At 44.1% G+C, this 17,768-nt stretch overlaps 1 protein-coding gene across 4 annotated transcripts in view; it reads right to left on the bottom strand.

The window, feature by feature from the left end:
* The window catches only part of LOC147463112 (uncharacterized), a 56,357-nt gene that overhangs the window by 19,072 nt on the left and 19,517 nt on the right, over positions 1-17,768 (bottom strand). Inside the window, exon 2 of one of the 4 annotated variants that reach the window (XR_015184921.1) lies at positions 9,893-9,910. The exons of the other annotated variants lie outside the window; for them this stretch is intronic. The gene's annotated coding sequence lies outside the window, so the exon portion shown is untranslated. Of the gene's footprint in view, positions 1-9,892; positions 9,911-17,768 lie in introns of those variants that run through there. 4 annotated transcript variants of the gene reach the window in all.

Raw genomic sequence — 17,768 nt, 5'->3', positions numbered from 1 at the left:
TTAAACAACCCCTGATCTTCATGATAAATGTGGCATGGGAGAGAGAGACAGAGAGAGAGAGAGAGAGAGAGAGAGAGAGAGTTGGTAGGTATAGTCACTTATTGTTCAACATGATTAAACAATTCATATGGTTCACAATAAAGAAGCCTAGCTGTTTGCAATCAACTTACCTCATGTTTCTACTCTATTATGGGGAGTCGTATTCAGGCAATGCCACGTGGCTCAAGAAGAGAAAAACGATGACGCAGAGGAGGTGAGCCAAAAGGCAAGAGCCGGAAAGCCGACAGGGTTTGGTTAGGCAGGAGGTGAACGGGTAGGAGGCAAAGAGCCACCAAAAAGAGAGAGAGAGAGAGAGAGAGAGAGAGAGAGAGAGAGAGAGAGAGAGGAGAAGAAGAAGAAGAAGAGGATTTTAAAGTCGTAGGAAACTATCCCAAGAGACCTCAAAGATCTATCCAACGAGAGTTGAACTCAAGACCTATTATTGAAGAGAGACAAGCAAGGGGGGGGAGGCATCCTGTACTCGTTGAGAAGAGAGGAGTAACAACCTCCAACCTATTGCCTTGCCTTGCTTCTCTAGCGGGTACGCTGCAATATTGGTTTTTCATATGCATAGCTTCTTCTTCTTCTCTCTCTCTCGACACCCCCCCCCCCCCCCCCCCCCCCCCCCAAACAAAAGACAAACCGTTCTAAACTCAAAATGTACATTTTTAAGATTAGCTCCGAGAATGCTACATCATTGAGTGTTGAATAGGGAGGAGCCTAGCCGAACTCTGAGTAGCCAAGAACAATGTCAACCCAACGTCCAGTGTTCGAGAGAAATCGTCTTTACGACCATACAAAATTTGTTTTTTTTTTTTTTTCAAGAGGAAATTTATGAGAATTGAGCTAATTTTTACACAACTTTCCTTAAAATCTAGGCGAAATTTTTCCTTTTTTCTTCCTCTAGACCGACATTTATGTACAAAGCGGCATGATTGTAAGTTGAGACACACTTTTCCCAAACACTGTTCACAATAGTGACCCAGATGAACGGACGCTTCTTTATTAATGACTTAATTGTGTTTGTGAAGTTTGAAAGCCAAATGGATAGTACAATGGCAAGTTACATGGGGAATTAAAGAGCCGTTTGTTGAAGGGGGAGGGAGGCACCACACACACACAGCAGCAACAACAACAGCAAACTTCAACCTATGGGCCCCGGCTATTGGAATCCCTCAATTTTAAGAGACACGAAGTGTCATTCTTGACTTGAGGGAAAAGTTTTCTGCACTATGGGTGTCCATCAACAGTAGTCGTTCTCTCTATGCAAAAACACGGCTATCATGACACTAAGCAAGTGTCAGGTGTAGCGGAAGTGTTTAAGGATTTAGCTTGGATCTAGTACTCCGCACAAACACAAGGTTACGTTACTTCACTTGAAAGAACTGAACTGAACTGAATAGAAGAGAGACGCACGCGCACGCTGTAACCGGCCCGCAGGGCGGTAGGCGTTGGCTTTCACCCGAAATTCTTTACTTTAAACACACACACAGAGCACTTTGCAAAGGAGACCTGTAACGGGAATTAACACTTAAGCACACACACGGCTCAGAAGCTAGAATGCTCCGAGCATGCGCCGACAACCTGTAGGCCCCAAAATTGGCGCCCCTTTCCGTATTTCTTTATTCTTTAGGAGGGTAAATTACAAGGTAAGGTCTTGGGAATCCTTCCCATGTATCCACCTAGATACCATTTGATTTGGCCAAATTTTGACAGCATAACAGTCCCAAAACTTGCGCGAAACCAATTTCCCTACTAGAACTCACTTGCACTGGCGTATACCCTCTGATTCCTGCCCAAAAACAGTAAATTCAGCACGCTGTATTTACTGGTTTTTGCCCTGTTTTCAGCCCCAAACAGTCCCCTTACTGTCCTCAGCCAATGGGGCACGATTCCCAAGTGTCCTGGCGTCCGTATGGCTGAAAAACAGTCAAATTACAGCGCATACACAGCGCTGATTTTGCACCTGTATGGTGAGGTTATGACCCTCACCAGTGCCTACTTTGGAGTAGCAGTTAGCTACCCCTGTTCCTGCTCAAGGAGACTCTTTCCTCAGCACGAAAGCATGAACCCACACAGCTGTACATCAGTCAAATGAGGAGCCCTCTTGTGGGGCATCACATAACTGCACGTAGGGGGGAGAGAGAGCAGTGTGTAGTGTGCAAGGCATCACTCCTAGCACCACACTGTACATGAGAGGGAAAGGAAGCACTCCATAGCTCTTAACCTGTGGTGACAGATTGCATAATGAGGCCTTCCCAGCTTAAAAATTCAACGCCTATTTTTCTGGAAGAGGCAAGTTCACGAAAATGTGACACTTGGCGCATTTACAAGCATTTTCCCGTTTCAGGTTCGCCGCTTAAAAATATCCCAATCGACGCGTCAGTTGACTTCGCAGTTCATGCTCTTCCATCCACTTTGCATCCATAGGCGGATAGTTCTTGAACTTCACCAAATAGCGTCTTGCAACTTGTCCTTTAACTTTTCTGTCCTTATGTGCCAAAACTTGCTCAGGTACTAGGATCTCATCAAGTTCCTCAACTTCTGGCCTATCCTCAACTGGCATATCTTCTGGCACAACAACCACGAAGAGTCTTAGAAGACTCACGTGAAACGCATTATGAATCTTCCATGCATCAGGCAATTTCAGCCTGTAAGCCACATCGCTGATCTTGTCAAGCACTTGAAAAGGCCCATAGTAACACATGCTGAGCTTAGGAAACAGCCGTTCCTTGCCCTTCATCTTCTTTAACCTTGCCTTTTCGAACCTTAATAGAACCCAATCACCAGGTGATAACAGCATTCATTCTGCACCAGCTGCGAAAAGACATTCACCGCGGCAACTAACTGAGTCTTGAACGCATCATCCTCAAGTTGCCCTGTCATAAAGCCCTGTACTACTGGAGAAACATTCACATTGACAGAAGGTATAGACTGACGTGGCCGTGAGCTCTCGCCAATCTCAAAAACCATAGGAATCTCCTACCTGTCCTTTGAAGAGGAACCCTCTTCCATAATTCCCTTCCCCTTGTCGGCCATAGTGTAATCCCCATGTTCCTGCACTCTATGTCTTTACCCTGAACAATACAGGCTCACTCTTTGAGGAAAAAGTGATTGATGTCCCGGCAATGGAACCATGTAACCGGCCCGTAGGGCGGTAGGCGTTGGCTTTCACCCGAAATTCTTTACTTTAAACACACACACAGAGCACTTTGCAAAGGAGACCTGTAACGGGAATTAACACTTGAGCGCACACACGGCTCAGAAGCTAGGATGCTCCGAGCATGCGCCGACAACCTGTAGGCCCCAAAATTGGCGCCCCTTTCCGTATTTCTTTATTCTTTAGGAGGGTAAATTACAAGGTAAGGTCTTGGGAATCCTTCCCATGTATCCACCTAGATACCATTTGATTTGGCCAAATTTTGACAACATAACAATCCCAAAACTTGCGCGAAACCAATCTCCCTACTAGAACTCACTTGCACTGGCGTATACCCTCTGATTCCTGCCCAAAAACAGTAAATTCAGCACGCTGTATTTACTGGTTTTTGCCCTGTTTTCAGCCCCAAACAGTCCCCTTACTGTCCTCAGCCAATGGGGCACGATTCCCAAGTGTCCTGGCGTCCGGATGGCTGAAAAACAGTCAAATTACAGCGCATACACAGCGCTGATTTTGCACCTGTATGGTGAGGTTATGACCCTCACCAGTGCCTACTTTGGAGTAGCAGTTAGCTACCCCTGTTCCTGCTCAAGGAGACTCTTTCCTCAGCACGAAAGCATGAACCCACACAACTGTACATCAGTCAAATGAGGAGCCCTCTTGTGGGGCATCACATAACTGCACGTAGGGGGAAGAGAGAGCAGTGTGTAGTGTGCAAGGCATCACTCCTAGCACCACACTGTACATGAGAGGGAAAGGAAGCACTCCATAGCTCTTAACCTGTGACAGATTGCATAATGAGGCCTTCCCAGCTTAAAAATTCAGCGCCCATTTTTCTGGAAGAGGCAAGTTCACGAAAATGTGACACTTGGCGCATTTACAAGCATTTTCCCATTTCGGGTTCGCTGCTTAAAAATATCCCAACCGACGCGTCAGTTGACTTCGCGGCAGAGTTATAAAGTGTTCCCCTAGTCATACCGGAGGTAATGACGCGAACACATTTCACGGCCCAAAATAGCAGTTCCCTAAATTTTAGGAGATGCTTCCGTTGGGCTCCCAGTGGTCTTCTGACCATCTATCCTCATTGGGACCGCATCCAAAAGTGCAATGTGGCCCAACTGTCGGATACTTTTTGTTGGTAGTCCCACCTTGACTTTACGCCTTAATTGAGTTCACTTCCTAGTATCCACCAACTTGCTAAGTGTGACGGGGGGACCTATATGATCTTGCTCTGAGCCTAGACATCCTCTTACCATACGAATTCCCTTACCATACGAATTCCAGTGCCGACCATTTCCCGTCTGCGGGTGAATCGACCGTTCACATTGGTCATACAATGTCCGACCGTTTGCTACTTCAAAAAGAGGGTCTCAAAACAAATAAAATAAACCCCATTGGAAAGAAACCAACAACCAAGGTTAGCAGTTGCCACATCCTTGTGACATGGTTAATAACTGCCACGTCCTCGTGACACGCGCGCACACATAGACGACACCGCATGTTGGGTCCCAACCACCCACAAGGGCCCCCTTGCTTTGTTGCCAGAGCAAGTACTTGCTTTATTACTTGCACAAATGCTGATACAAATGAAGCTAAATGTTGAGATGCTAATGGGTACTTGATGCTACTGATGCTAAGTATTGTGATAGATGTTGAGGGGTATTGTGGTGGGTGCTTGGTACTTCAGAGGCAAGTATTGAGTACTGCGGGTACTCGGTATTGCGGGGTACTTTGGTACTGCTAGTGCTTGGTACTGCGGGTACTTGGGTGCTAAGGACACGGAGGTCCTAATGATCCCTACGTTGAGCTAGGCATGAGCCAAGCCAAAACGCAAGGAGTGATAGATGCTGGGGTACTGCATCGATGACGACGATGAGGGGTGCTTGTACTACGGTGATGCTAAGGTGCTATAGCAGTAGCTTGTGGATGCGGCGCAAGTGCAGTGCGCACGTGACATCCCCCTATTAAAGGTGATACACAATTGCCGAACTTCTACCTGTGGATGCTTTCTGTACTTCTGATGCTGAATGCTTCTGATGCTTGTGGATACATAACCGATGAAAACTCCTCCAAACGGATATAGGTACTCCTGTGATGTAAACACCCACCAATCGAGTTACTAGGTAGCCTTACTACTGTTGCAAAATACCAACCTTGGTGTTGACTCTGTCTTGCGAGCAAGTATCAACCACTCAAATAGTCCTGTCGTGGAAACATTGCGGGTGAAGTTGAAAGGTAAGGGTGCTCGGAGGTATTTCCAAGGGTTGTTTGTCAACGAAAGTGGATGCACACTACATGCGAATGCGAATGTAGAGGAGGGTTAGGGATCCTTTCTCCAACTCCTTCAATATCTATGTAGGCTAGTGGGTCAATTGGATTGGGCGGGGGGGGGGGGGGGGGGGGGGGGGGGGTCAGCACGAGCAAGGAGGAACGGGGGGAGGGGAGCGATGGGGCGATGGGGAGAGGCTGCGGGCATGCGAGGCTCGAGCGAGGGGAGATGCGCACGGGTAAGCAGCAGAGCAACGAGCGTCTATTCCAAATGCTACTTACCAAGGGACTTCGGTTTATTTTGGTTTTCTTTTCCGTGTTGGCTTGTTTTGGCGTATATTTTTATATTTTCTATGCTTTCAACCTTGCTCTTGGGCGCGTGTGTGTAGGTGTGTGGAACTTGTTAATTTGCACTATTTGTTTAGTTTCTTTTAGTTTCCAATGTCGAACTTCTTTCAAAGACACAGACATGAAGACAACGTGCCCGATGCACAATGGACTAAGGGTAGGAGTGGCTAATAAGTCCGGGATCAGGGAATGAAGATTCTTTGAGGAAAAAAACGGAAAGAGGTTCTTTGGGTTCTTGGTTCTGCTTCGGCTCTTGGTGGTTCTTCCCTTGAGTTTGTGAGGTCGAAGCACGCACAGAGCTCTGATACCAATGTCAAGTGCAGCGGAAGTGTTTAGCTTGGATCTAGTACTCCGCACAAACACAAGCTTACTTTACTTCACTTGAAAGAACTAAACTGAACTGAATGAACGAGAGAGAGAGAGAGAGAGAGAGAGAGAGAGAGAGAGAGAGAGAGAGAGAGACCACATGTCGGGTCCCAACCACCCTCAACGGCCCCCTTGCTCTGTTGCCAAAGCAAGTTCTTGCTTTATTACTTACACAAATGCAGATATTCTAAATGCTGAGATGATAATGGATACATGATGCTACTAATGCTAAGTATTGCGGGAGATGCTGAGGAGTGTTGCGGTGGGTGCTTGGTACTTGAGAGGCTAAGTGTTGGGTATTGCACGGTACTTTGCTATTGTTGGTGCTTGGTACTGCGGGTACTTGGGTACCGAGTGTACTTGGGTGCTAAGGACACGGAGGTCCTGATGATCCCTACGCTAAGCTAGGGAAGAGCCAAGCCAAAACGCAAGGGGTGCAAGATGTTAGGGTACTGCATCAATGACAACGACGATGACGGGTACTTGTATTGCGGTGTTGTTGAGGTGCTAATGGGTACTGTTGAAGATGCTTGGTACTGTGTCATCCGCTTTCGAATACAAATCAAAGGAATTTATGAAAGATTCCACAAGTTGTCTTTCCGATTGAAAGATTACATAACTAGACATGTATTTCTTGTACTTACAGAAAGGCCGAGGGAAAACACCGAGGGAAAACGCCAAGGCTGGCTGAAAATGTTGATGGCTACTAGGTACTGCTAAGAAGAGGGTTGTCGATACTACTTCGTCTTCTGCTTTCTCTAGCGCCTAAAAGGCTTCTTTTATAGGTCTTTTAGCCATATGCCCTACCTACTTTTAATAAATGTCATGTCAATGTCACTTATTAATAAATGACTTGAGTGACTTTTCATATGCCTATACGCTTCATTGACTTAACTGTGCAAGTGAGGGTATGCGTCTATGACTTGCTTGATCAAGCGCGTCCTAGACGCTCACAAAATGTCATACTAGATCCTAAGCTAACTAAGACTGACGCTATACTATAGCTACTATAGCAGTAGCTTGTCGACGTGGCGCAAGTGTAATGCGCACGTGACATCCCCCCTATTAAAGGTGAGGCACAATTGCCGAACTTCTACATGTGGATGCTTTCTGTACTTCTGATGTCGAATGCTTCTGATGCTTGTGGATGCAAAAACCGATGAATTGTCACAAACGGGAGCACATAGCAATATAGAATATACTCAGATAAATAGAATTTATCACTTAATACTGAAGCCAGAGGATATAGAGAGAAATAGAGAGAGAGAGAGAGAGAGAGAGAGCATCGACACAATACTGGGACCAGAAGATGGGCTGGTCCCCCCTCGTAATAGTATCTTTATTACTGAGGAGAAGTCTATACAAGCACTTGAACCGAACGTATTACCACATTCGTTCTAGAATAAGACTTGATGGTTCCCGGAGTGAGAAGATCAACACAGTACTGGGGACCAAAAGATGGGGTGGTCCCCCCCCCCCCCCCCCCTAATAGTATCTTTATTATTGAGGAGAAGTCTATACAAGCACTTGAACCGAACGTATTCCACATTCGTTCTAGAATAAGACTTGATGATTCCCAGAAGCCTCGGCTTCCTATTCCTAGGGCAAAACCCTATTCCAAGGAACTTCCGTACCTTATTCTAAATCCTCGAGAACCTTGCCTCTGGATCTGACCTTCAAGACTCAGGGCATGGCATCCCTGCAACTCTTTTCAGACTCTATTTCCAGAGTCCTCTTCTCGCAGAACAACTCTGTTTTCCCGGACGCGAGTCCTTACTTGGGAATCTCAACTTCCGGATCACAACTCGAGAGACTACCTTTCTCCGATCCGTGGATCTACTTCCCAAACTTGAATACGAAACCCTTGGGCTGATCTAGCTCTAGTTCCTCAGAGCGCTTTCTCTTGCAGAGGCTCATGCCTTCCTCTGCTCCTACTCCCTCGCTAAGAGGAAGTACACCTGCAAACAAATACTCAGAGTTCATAACATGAAAATCATTACCTTCAACGTCTCGACGCTCGAAACACAACTCAGTTCTCAAAAAGCAATTCCCCGGAAGAGATCTCTATATAGAAAATCCTCTCTTTCAATCCCACACACAAAAGAGGTGTGTTCTCGGGTTCCTTCTCGTAAATCAGCCGCGTCTACGACGTTTATGGGCTGAAAACAGAGAAAAACAGCAACTTGTCAAGATGGAAACACACTCTGTAGGCATTTCTTCGCAAGGGAACTCGCGCACTGGGTCTTGGCGACATCTGGTACACTTGGGGCAGCCATGGGCATCATCGGCAATGTCTTCTTTGCGGATGAAATCTACAGCAGCATTTTCTTCTTGCAAAAACTGATCTCCTCCTCTGAGTGAGGACATGTGATGCGTTTATAGCTCCTGGCCACGGCACCAATAGCTGAGCGCAAGTTGCTCGCGTAGAGATCGCAGCCGTTTTTTTTATTTTTTATTTTTTTTTCGATGTTTTGTCAGAAAAAGAGAGAGCGAGAAAACGCTAGCTGATCTGTGCCTTATTTATCAGATGGCTGCCCACTTATTAAGTGAGCGGCCGGCATATTTTAAAAATAGTCTGAATCTGCCCAAAAACTCAATAAAACCTTGTAAGTTAAAAACAATGCTTTCACAGCGCTTCCCAGGCGTCCTTGTATGCAATCACATGCACAATTGCAATGCACACATAGATTTCCTCGCAGAAAAGCATCTGCTTTCCCATAAAGCATCTGTTTTTCTCAAAGTTTCCTCTCAACCCATCTTCATTCAAGTGCTTGCTTTTCCTTGTGCACAATTCTAGCACTTCGAAATTTCCTTTCCGATGCACCCGTCACCCATCTTGTGACGCATCAGAAATACCCATCACCAACTCCTTTCCTACCGAACTTACGATACAATCTCCTTCGCGATGCTCTATGTCACCCATCCTATGATGCATCAGAAATGTCCGTTCCCAGATGGTCAGATACTTCTTCCCGATGCTCCCTGTCACCCATCCGATGTGACGCATCAGAAGTACCCGTTCCTGGTGGCCTTTCAGATATTCCCTTTCACAGTGCTCTCATCATTACTCTGAATGACGCACTAAAAATATTTGTACTCGGATGTCTCCAATGAAAAAAACCCTAGATTCTTGTTAGAGCTAGATTTTGTTGCTACATGGACTTAGTTTCTTGTTTATATAAGTTTTTTTTTAATTAAAATTAAGATATTTAAATGTGTGCACTTGAACGTGAGGTTAGGAACACGAGAAAAGAAAAGAAAAGAAAAACGAACAAACAAACAAACTAAATCACTTTATTTGCTACGCAAAACTAGATAAAACAAAACATTATTAACTTAAAAATGTTTTTAGAAAAGGCATGTGTAAAATAAGTTGACGCAACTTACTTGGCTTAAGACAAGTACTCAACTTTAAGCAAAAAAGGATAAGACATCTTAAAAACTTAATCCTAAAAATCAAACTTCACACAACAACTTCTAAAGGAACACATTCTTAAGTCCTCAGATAAGCTAAATACGAAATCGAAAAATGAATGCTACTACAAACAGCAAAGAACCAAACTTCACAATATGTGATCTCAATTCCGCTGCTAGTCCAAACAGGAAGAATAAGATTATCACCTTTATCATGCATAGCTTGGACAACAGCTATGACATTTCTACTCACGTCGTCAGTGGCCAAGAGTAGGTACAGGTTTGTATAGTGGTCATTCATGCTTTGAACGTACTCTACAAAACCAACGAGCTGAGTTTCTATCACCCTCTGGAGGTGATGGGCATACTCGGCCATGAAAAGGCTAGCATTTGTCAAGCTATAGTAAAAATACTAAAAGCACTAAAGATCAAAACAACAAACATAAGGTGTTATTAAGTCAAACAATAAGTGGGTTTTTTAGCTCCCCACTTCTATTGAATTTACTACTGATTATCTTTAATATTCCAAAGGAAGAAACATTAAAAATAAACTTACTACGATGCAAAAACGAACGAACGTTTTTCATAATTCTTTTGAATGAGTATCCTTTTTCAACTAGTAAAGAAATAAGATGGCAAGATTGAACAACAAAAGCAGATTTACTAGAACAAAGACAAGAAAATCTAAATAGTTGAGAGCAAATGACACCGTACTTAGCTAAAAGAGAAACATTCAAAGAAATGTGAGGCATACGGATGATATTTAGATTGGCATATTCTGGTTCAAGGCGCTTATCATAGATATCTACTTCTAATCACAAGGGAGTCTGAAAAATCTTAAGGTCTAAAAAGACACAACAATCACTATTTGTGGTACAGTTAAGTTCACAAAACTCCTTGGGATAAATTCCTCCGCCTATAGAACTTGAATTCAAGTACATAAAATCTTGAAAAGAAGGAACATCAAGGACAAAGAGATCATCTACAAAGCGTCTTACATTACATAACTTGTGCAAAAATATTGGGCAAGTGTTAGCAAGGACAAGACGCTCCATAAATCAAACTCATAAGTAAAAAGATAGAAATTAGCAAGAAAAACAACACAATTGGTGCCCATAGGGATACCAATTGTTTGCTTGAAAAGAGAGTCGCCGATGGTTATATATAAAATTTAAATTGTCCAAAAGAAAATCTAACGAAGATATGATGTCGATGTCATCTACAATCTTGGTGAATCTCTTTCTTCCTTTGTCTACATCTACATTCTTACTTTTCAGCCATAAGAAGTCAAAGTTCAAGGCTGACTTTTCTACTAGCAATGCCTTGTACCTATCCTTCTCAAGCTTGTACGCAAAAACTTTTGAAATAAGAGACTTGACTCTAAATTTAAGGTCCTTCAAATTTAGCTTCGTGTATAGCGTTGTAAAGTCACATGTCTTGAAGTGTTGAATTCCAATCACGGGCTTATTCGTGAAGTTCCTTTGTGTCATAAAGTTAAAGTTTCAGGTGAAAGCCTACGTCTACCGCCCTACGGGCAGGTTCCATGGTTCCGTTGCCTGGACAAAATCACTTTTTCCTCAAGAAGTGAGTCTCAGTTGGTTTTTGAGCAAAGACACAAAGCACAGGAACTTGGAATTACACTATGGCTAACAGGACGGATAGAGGGTTCCTCTTCACAGGACAGACAAGAAATTCCGCATGTTTTTTACAAAACCTTTTCAACGTTCCCCCTGCCAAAAAGTGGTCAAATTAGGGCTGATTTTCTGCTGCGTTTTTAGGGTTTGCAAGTATGAACCAAGATGAGATAGAGAGAGGTCTCACGGTGGTAGACTCGCCACTAGATCTCTTGCGGGAGTGATGTGGGTCTGCCACGTGGCACGCTGCTCGCCGATTCTCTGAGGCGATTGCTTGGATTCTTTGACACATTGGTAAATCATCTTGAAATTTGAGCTTACTTGGTCGTGGGTTGTACGCTACAGTGTTGTGGAATTATGCTCGTTTGCAGAGGCAAGAGCCTCTTGCACAGGTAAAAGGTAAGGGACAGGTTGCAAGATGGTATTTGGTGAAGTTCAAGAACTATCCGCCTATGGATACAAAGTGGAAGGAAGAGCATGAACTGTCAGAAGAGTTACCAAATGTATTGTAGCTTTACCTTGAGGCCTTTGGGTTACAGCCTACGTATGCCCCAACATAACATCTGCAAAAGAGGGGTAATGATAGAACTAGCACATCAGATGTACTCATGGATTCAGTGCAATAGCAGTGTACATTGTTTGACAAAAGTATGAACGTCTCATTAAGTCATTTGTACACATGTTTTGACAGTCTTTCTTGTGGATACATGCGATGATAAAAGGGTGCTTACCACACTTAATCATCTATGGCATGTATATATGGCACGCAATCACGGACGTTTGCGATTTTAAGAGGGCGGTATGTCACGAGGCCGTGGCAATTACTAACTTGAGAATTGGTTTCTTTCCAATGATTTTTGTTTAATTTTTGGCACCCTCTTTTTGAAGTTGCAAATGGCCGGACATTGTATGGCCACTGTGAAACGGCCGAGAGTTTCACCCGCAGTCGGGGAGGACAAGTCACCATGAGTTGGTCGGGCCAATCGGCACTGGAATCCAAGTAGTAAAAGGGTGTCTAGGCTCAGTTCAAAGTCATTTAGGCCACTCGCGACACTTATATAAGTTTTGGTGGGTACTAGGAAATTAACTCAAAAGAGGCATTAGGGACACATGGCGGCTCCATATGCATATGCCAGAAGCATCAGCAAGAGGGGGCGCTCATTTCAAAAGAGGGGGCTGATTTGACTTGATAAGTGTGCTACTGTCACAAATTGGTGACGTGGCATGCCAAGACACACCCACATTGACTGGCAGCAGGTCAGTAAAATGCGGAGACCTGCTGACGTGGCAGTCCCGGATTTTCCGACGCAAAATGCGGAGACATGCTGACGTGGCACAGTGTACAGTTTCCCTGGTTTTGCGTGAGGGCTAATGACGTGGCAGCGTACGAAAATCCCTTATTTTACGTTGGCTGATTTTAGCAAGGCTTTTGGATAAAATTGCTTTATTTTGGGAAGCTTTTCACTTTCTGCTTTTCACTTTCTGCTTTTCACTTTCTGCTTTTGGGCATTCCTTGTAACTTATAAATTCACTTCTCAAATCATCTCGACACAAAGTCTGAGAGTGAGAACCCTCCCTTGAACACAGATTAATACAAAAAAGAAATACCGAAAGGGGCGCCAATCTTTGGGGCCAATATCTCTAGGCACGGAACTCCGCCAGGATGTGTGGAATCAAGTGTGAATTGTGAACTGTTTTGAAGTGAATCTCTGTTGTATCACAGTAGAATCTTGACTTGGAGTGTCCAAGTTTGTTACAGTGGTATCAGAGCGCGACCGATTTCTCTTCTACCGGGAAATCTAATCCTTTTCTCGCGACACATGAATTCCAACAAAGAACAATAGACTTCCTCTGCATCTAGAGACGCGGGAAGAGATCACGAAGAAGATTCGCATGAAGAGTACGGCCCACCTCGGCCTACTCAGGCAGAGATTGAAGAGATGGAACGTCAACAATTGATTGATGACGCGACAAAGATGATGATCAACATTGCGAAGGATTTGAAATTTGCAAAATTCTTTACTCAGACATCCTTCGAAGAAGTGCACGCCCAGTGGCAGAGGGCCACAGAGCCACCCATCAAACCAGCACTCAAGAAACCTCCCGCTTCGAGGATGTTTACAGAGCAAGAATTGGAAGAGGTGGTTGATACACGGATTAGTCAGCTTTTTGACGCGAACAACAAAGCCAAAAAGCACGACAAAAAGCAAAAGAAAGGAACCAACTTCCCGGGTTATTTGGATCGTCAATCTACCTTTGCATCGGCAAGAAAGCAGAAGAAGCGTGTGAGATTTGAAGGAGTATCTAGTTCTTCTTCTTCTTCTTCTTCTTCTTCTTCTTCTTCTTCTTCTCACAGTTCTTCTAGCTCTTTTGACTCTAGCAAAGAAAACAGAAAAGGGAAAAAGCGAAGCAAAAAGCAAAACTTCGGAAAGGGCAAGAAAAAGACAAAGAAGCCTAAGTTTCGCCTAGTTTTTGACAGTTCTACATAGGACTCATCCTCAAATAGTTCGGACTCCGACCATCACAGATTTTACGCAAAGAAGAAGCATTTCTACAACGCCAACCAGTATGACTTCCTCGAAGATAAAAGCAAGAAAGTTAGAGAATTTAAAAAAGGTGGATAGTCAACTAAGTTTGACACATTTTCTGGATTTCGTGATGCTTCGAGGGCTTTGGCCTTCATACAGCAGTTTGACATAGCTTTCTCTGGAGAGCATTACTCAGAGCACTCCAAGATTCGGAGGGCTACCTCTTTCTTCAAGAGCATTGATTTCCTGATGCTTCGAGGGCTTTGGCCTTCATACAGCAGTTTGACATAGCTTTCTCTGGAGGGCATTACTCAGAGCACTCCAAGATTCGGAGGGCTACCTCTTTCTTCAAGGGAAATGCTCGAACATGGTGGTGCACTCGGAAGCGCCCGTTAAATGGCTAAAAAGGCTTTTTATTTCTTCTTGGCTAACTCGGGAGTACGAACGAGATATACGAACTGCTTGGAATCATCTTGGGATGACCAAGAGATGTTCTTTGGACGCATATTGCGAGAGATTTTGGAGCTATTTTCTACCACCCTCTTATTTAAGAAGATCTCGTTTAAAGAACAAATTGAGCGGTTTTGCTGCGGACTTCCTACAAAGATCCGAGATCACTGCTTAGAATAAAAGTCAGATTCTATTCAAGAATTGATGGGTCATGCGAAACGGGGTTTTGCCATACATTCAAGCAATCTGACTTACCCCACAGATGAGATCGTGACTCAGAGAACCCAACAGACCTCTAATAATGAAAGTAGAAAGAAGAAGAGCCCCCAAGAAAAGAAAGACAAGGATTCACGACCCCGGCTCACTCTTCAAGAGAGAGCCAACTAGAGGGGAAGTGTTTTGGATGCGGAGAACATGGGCACATCTCAACGAAGTGCCCTAAAAAGGCACAGCAAGAACAGAATGAAGACAGGCCAGAGAGTTCGAAAGCAACTGAGGAACGTGGACGAAAAGGCAAGATGAAAGCAGGACTGGTTCCAGATTGCATGGGTACTGACCCAAGCACGATTGATGGAAGTACAGAACTTTGCCGAGCTTGGGGCAAAGTGAAAGATCAAGAAGCCCTGATTTTCTTTGATGGAGGAGCCAAGGTCAACTTCATTTCACCTGAATTGGCGGCGCAGCTCGAGATTACACCCGATCGGATAGAACCACAAGCAGAGGCAGTTCTAGCGGCACGCGGCAGGGACGTGGCCATTACACCTGTCATTGGCAAACTTCGGTTGCATTGTCAAGGGTATTTGCGGTACGAGGACTTCTACATAATGCCCTTGGAAGGTTGTGATGTCCTCCTGGGAGTCCCTTGGTACCATAAGAACAACGTCGTGGTCAATTATCGGGCGAAGAAAGCGACATTGACTACTAAAAAGGGCCAAAACAGTGTACTTGATGTGAAACTGAAGGGCGAATATGTCCCTATTGTATCGGCTTCTATCGTTTCGAAATTAATGAATTCTAGTCTGTTTGTTTACTCGATCTTTTTGAAAGAGTTGAATGATGAACATAGGACAAATATGTCTGAACTTAATAAAGAACGCCAAGATTTTCTCCACACTCATGCCGATTGCTTTTCTGAGGGCTTGCCGTCCTAAGGATCATACCATTGATCTGATACCTGGAAGCACACCACTGAGCAGGCCACCTTATCGTGTGAGTCGAGACCAGAATGAAGAGATTATGAACCAAGTGAAAGGCCTCTTGGAAAAGGGTCTTATCCAGCCGAGTACTTCACCTTACTGCTCTCTGGTGTTGTTGGTTTTGAAGAAAGATGGATCTTGGAGAATATGCATTGATTATAGAGCTCTCAATAAAATCACCATCAAGAACAAATTTCCGATTCCTAGGATCGATGATATTCTTGACCGACTACACGGATCCTCGTGTTTCAATAGGAGTGATTTGAAGAGAGGATATCATCATATCCGAATCGCACCGGGAGATGTCCACAAGACAGCTTTTTGGACGACCTTCAGTTTATTTGAATTTTTGGTGATGCCTTTTGGCCTTACCAATGCTTCAGCGACCTTTAACCGAATGATGGACAAGATTTTCAAAGAGTACAGATCTTTTGTTGGCACTTTCTTTGGTGACATTATTGTCTTCTCCAAGGATGAGGCAAAACATAGAGAACATCTGCTACAGGTCTTTCACGCATTGAGAAATCACAAGTTGGTGATCAATGCAAAGAAAAGTGAGTTTTTCTTATTAAAGATACACTTTCTGGGACACATCGTCTCAGCAGCAAGAGTGCAGATGGACCGGGCCAAGATTGAGACTATACGTGATTGGCCCGATTTGAAGAACCTCCATGAAGTTAGAAGCTTCTTGGACTTATGTTCTTACTACGGGCGGTTTATCAAAAAAAGTTTGCAGAGGTTGCTTCCCCTTTGCATATCTTGACACAAAAAGGAGTCCCTTTCTCATGGAGACCCAAGGAGGTGACTGCCTTTCAGACTTTGAAAGAGAAATTGACTACAAGACTAGTTTTGGCTTTGCCGGATTAGCAAAAGTCATTCAAAGTATATTGTGATGCTTGTGGTCGTAGTCTAGGTGCGGTCTTAATGCAAGAAGGCCATGTCATTGCCTATGAGAGCCGATTGTTTTCAAGGCCGGAATTGACAGCACAGATATATGAGAAAGAGCTTTTGGCGGTTATCCATGCTCTTACTCAGTGGCGACATTACCTACTCGGAGCCAATTTTACGATCTTCACAGATCACCAGAGTTTACGCTACTTCTTATCACACAAGCAGCTCGGAAAAGCAGATGCGATGGACGAACATCTTGTCACAGTTTCACTTTCAGACTGTCCATGTGCAGGGACAAAAGAACTTGGTGGCAGATGCTTTGTCCCGGAAGCCGTTGGTCTTGGCTATTTCCGCGATACATCATAGAAGCTTCGAGTATACGGTCGATCAGTACGCCACAGATCCAGATTTTGCAGATGTATCGGTCAAATACAGAATGGAAGGTAGTAGCGGGATATTCCATTCCGGATGACTACTTGATGAAGCAAACAATGTTGTGCATTACACAGCCGTTGAGGGAAAAAGTTCTAACCAAATGCCATTGTCCACCATTACGGGTCACCATGACATTGATGCCACCTTGAAAGGTGTAAAGAGATACTTCTTTTGGTCGAGACTCGAGAAGGACGTGGACGATTTAGTACACAGTTGCTTGGTATGCCAGAAGGTCAAGTTTGACAGGCATAAAGCACAGGGATTGTTACAGCCTTCACCCATTCCCGCTCGCCCCTGGGAAAGTATTGCTATGGATTTCATTTTTTATCTCCCGAAGACACAGAGTAGGCACCATGGTATCTGGACTGTTATTGACGGATTTAGCAAGCAAGCTCATTTTCATTCCAGTGAAGAAAACAGTCAAGCCGGATCAATTAGCAAGAATGTTCAATGCCTAGATTTTCAGATTACATGGCATGCCTGAGACAATTGTCTCTGACAGAGATCCCTGATTCACGAGTTTGTTTTGGAAGGCTATTTGAAAGAACATTGGCACACAGTTGCAGTTCTCGTCATCTTTCGACACGCAGACAGATGGGCAATCTGAGATTGCAAATTCAGTCGTACTGGATATATTGAAATCTTACATCTCAGATTAGAAGACTCAATGGGAAAGGTTTTTACCTTTAGTGAAATTTGCCTACAATAACACAATTCACTCTTTGACGAGGAAGGCGCCATTTGAGATTATTGAAGGTGCTCCGAAGGTTCCCCCCTTCTTAAGCACGAAAGATAAGATTTTTGAAGGCGACCAGTACACGAGGGACTTGGACACTGCTTTTGCCAAGGTCCAGGAGGCTTTAGAGAAATCTCAGGAAAGACACAAAAAGGCAACAAATCGACACCGTCGCCATTTTAAATTAAAGGAGGACGATTGGGTGCTCTTACGTTTTGAGAAGGCACACCTGAGAAAGAAAAAGGGAAAGGAGCCGCTTTTTCCACAGCTTACCATGAGATACTATGGACCTTTCCAGATTTT

The sequence above is a fragment of the Adiantum capillus-veneris genome, chromosome 2 (genome assembly GCF_014529385.1).
Source record: "Adiantum capillus-veneris isolate H3 chromosome 2, ASM1452938v2, whole genome shotgun sequence".
NCBI classification, from domain to species: domain Eukaryota; kingdom Viridiplantae; phylum Streptophyta; class Polypodiopsida; order Polypodiales; family Pteridaceae; genus Adiantum; species Adiantum capillus-veneris.
Note: the sequence above shows the minus strand (reverse complement) of the source record. Positions and strands in the feature narration are given on the sequence as shown.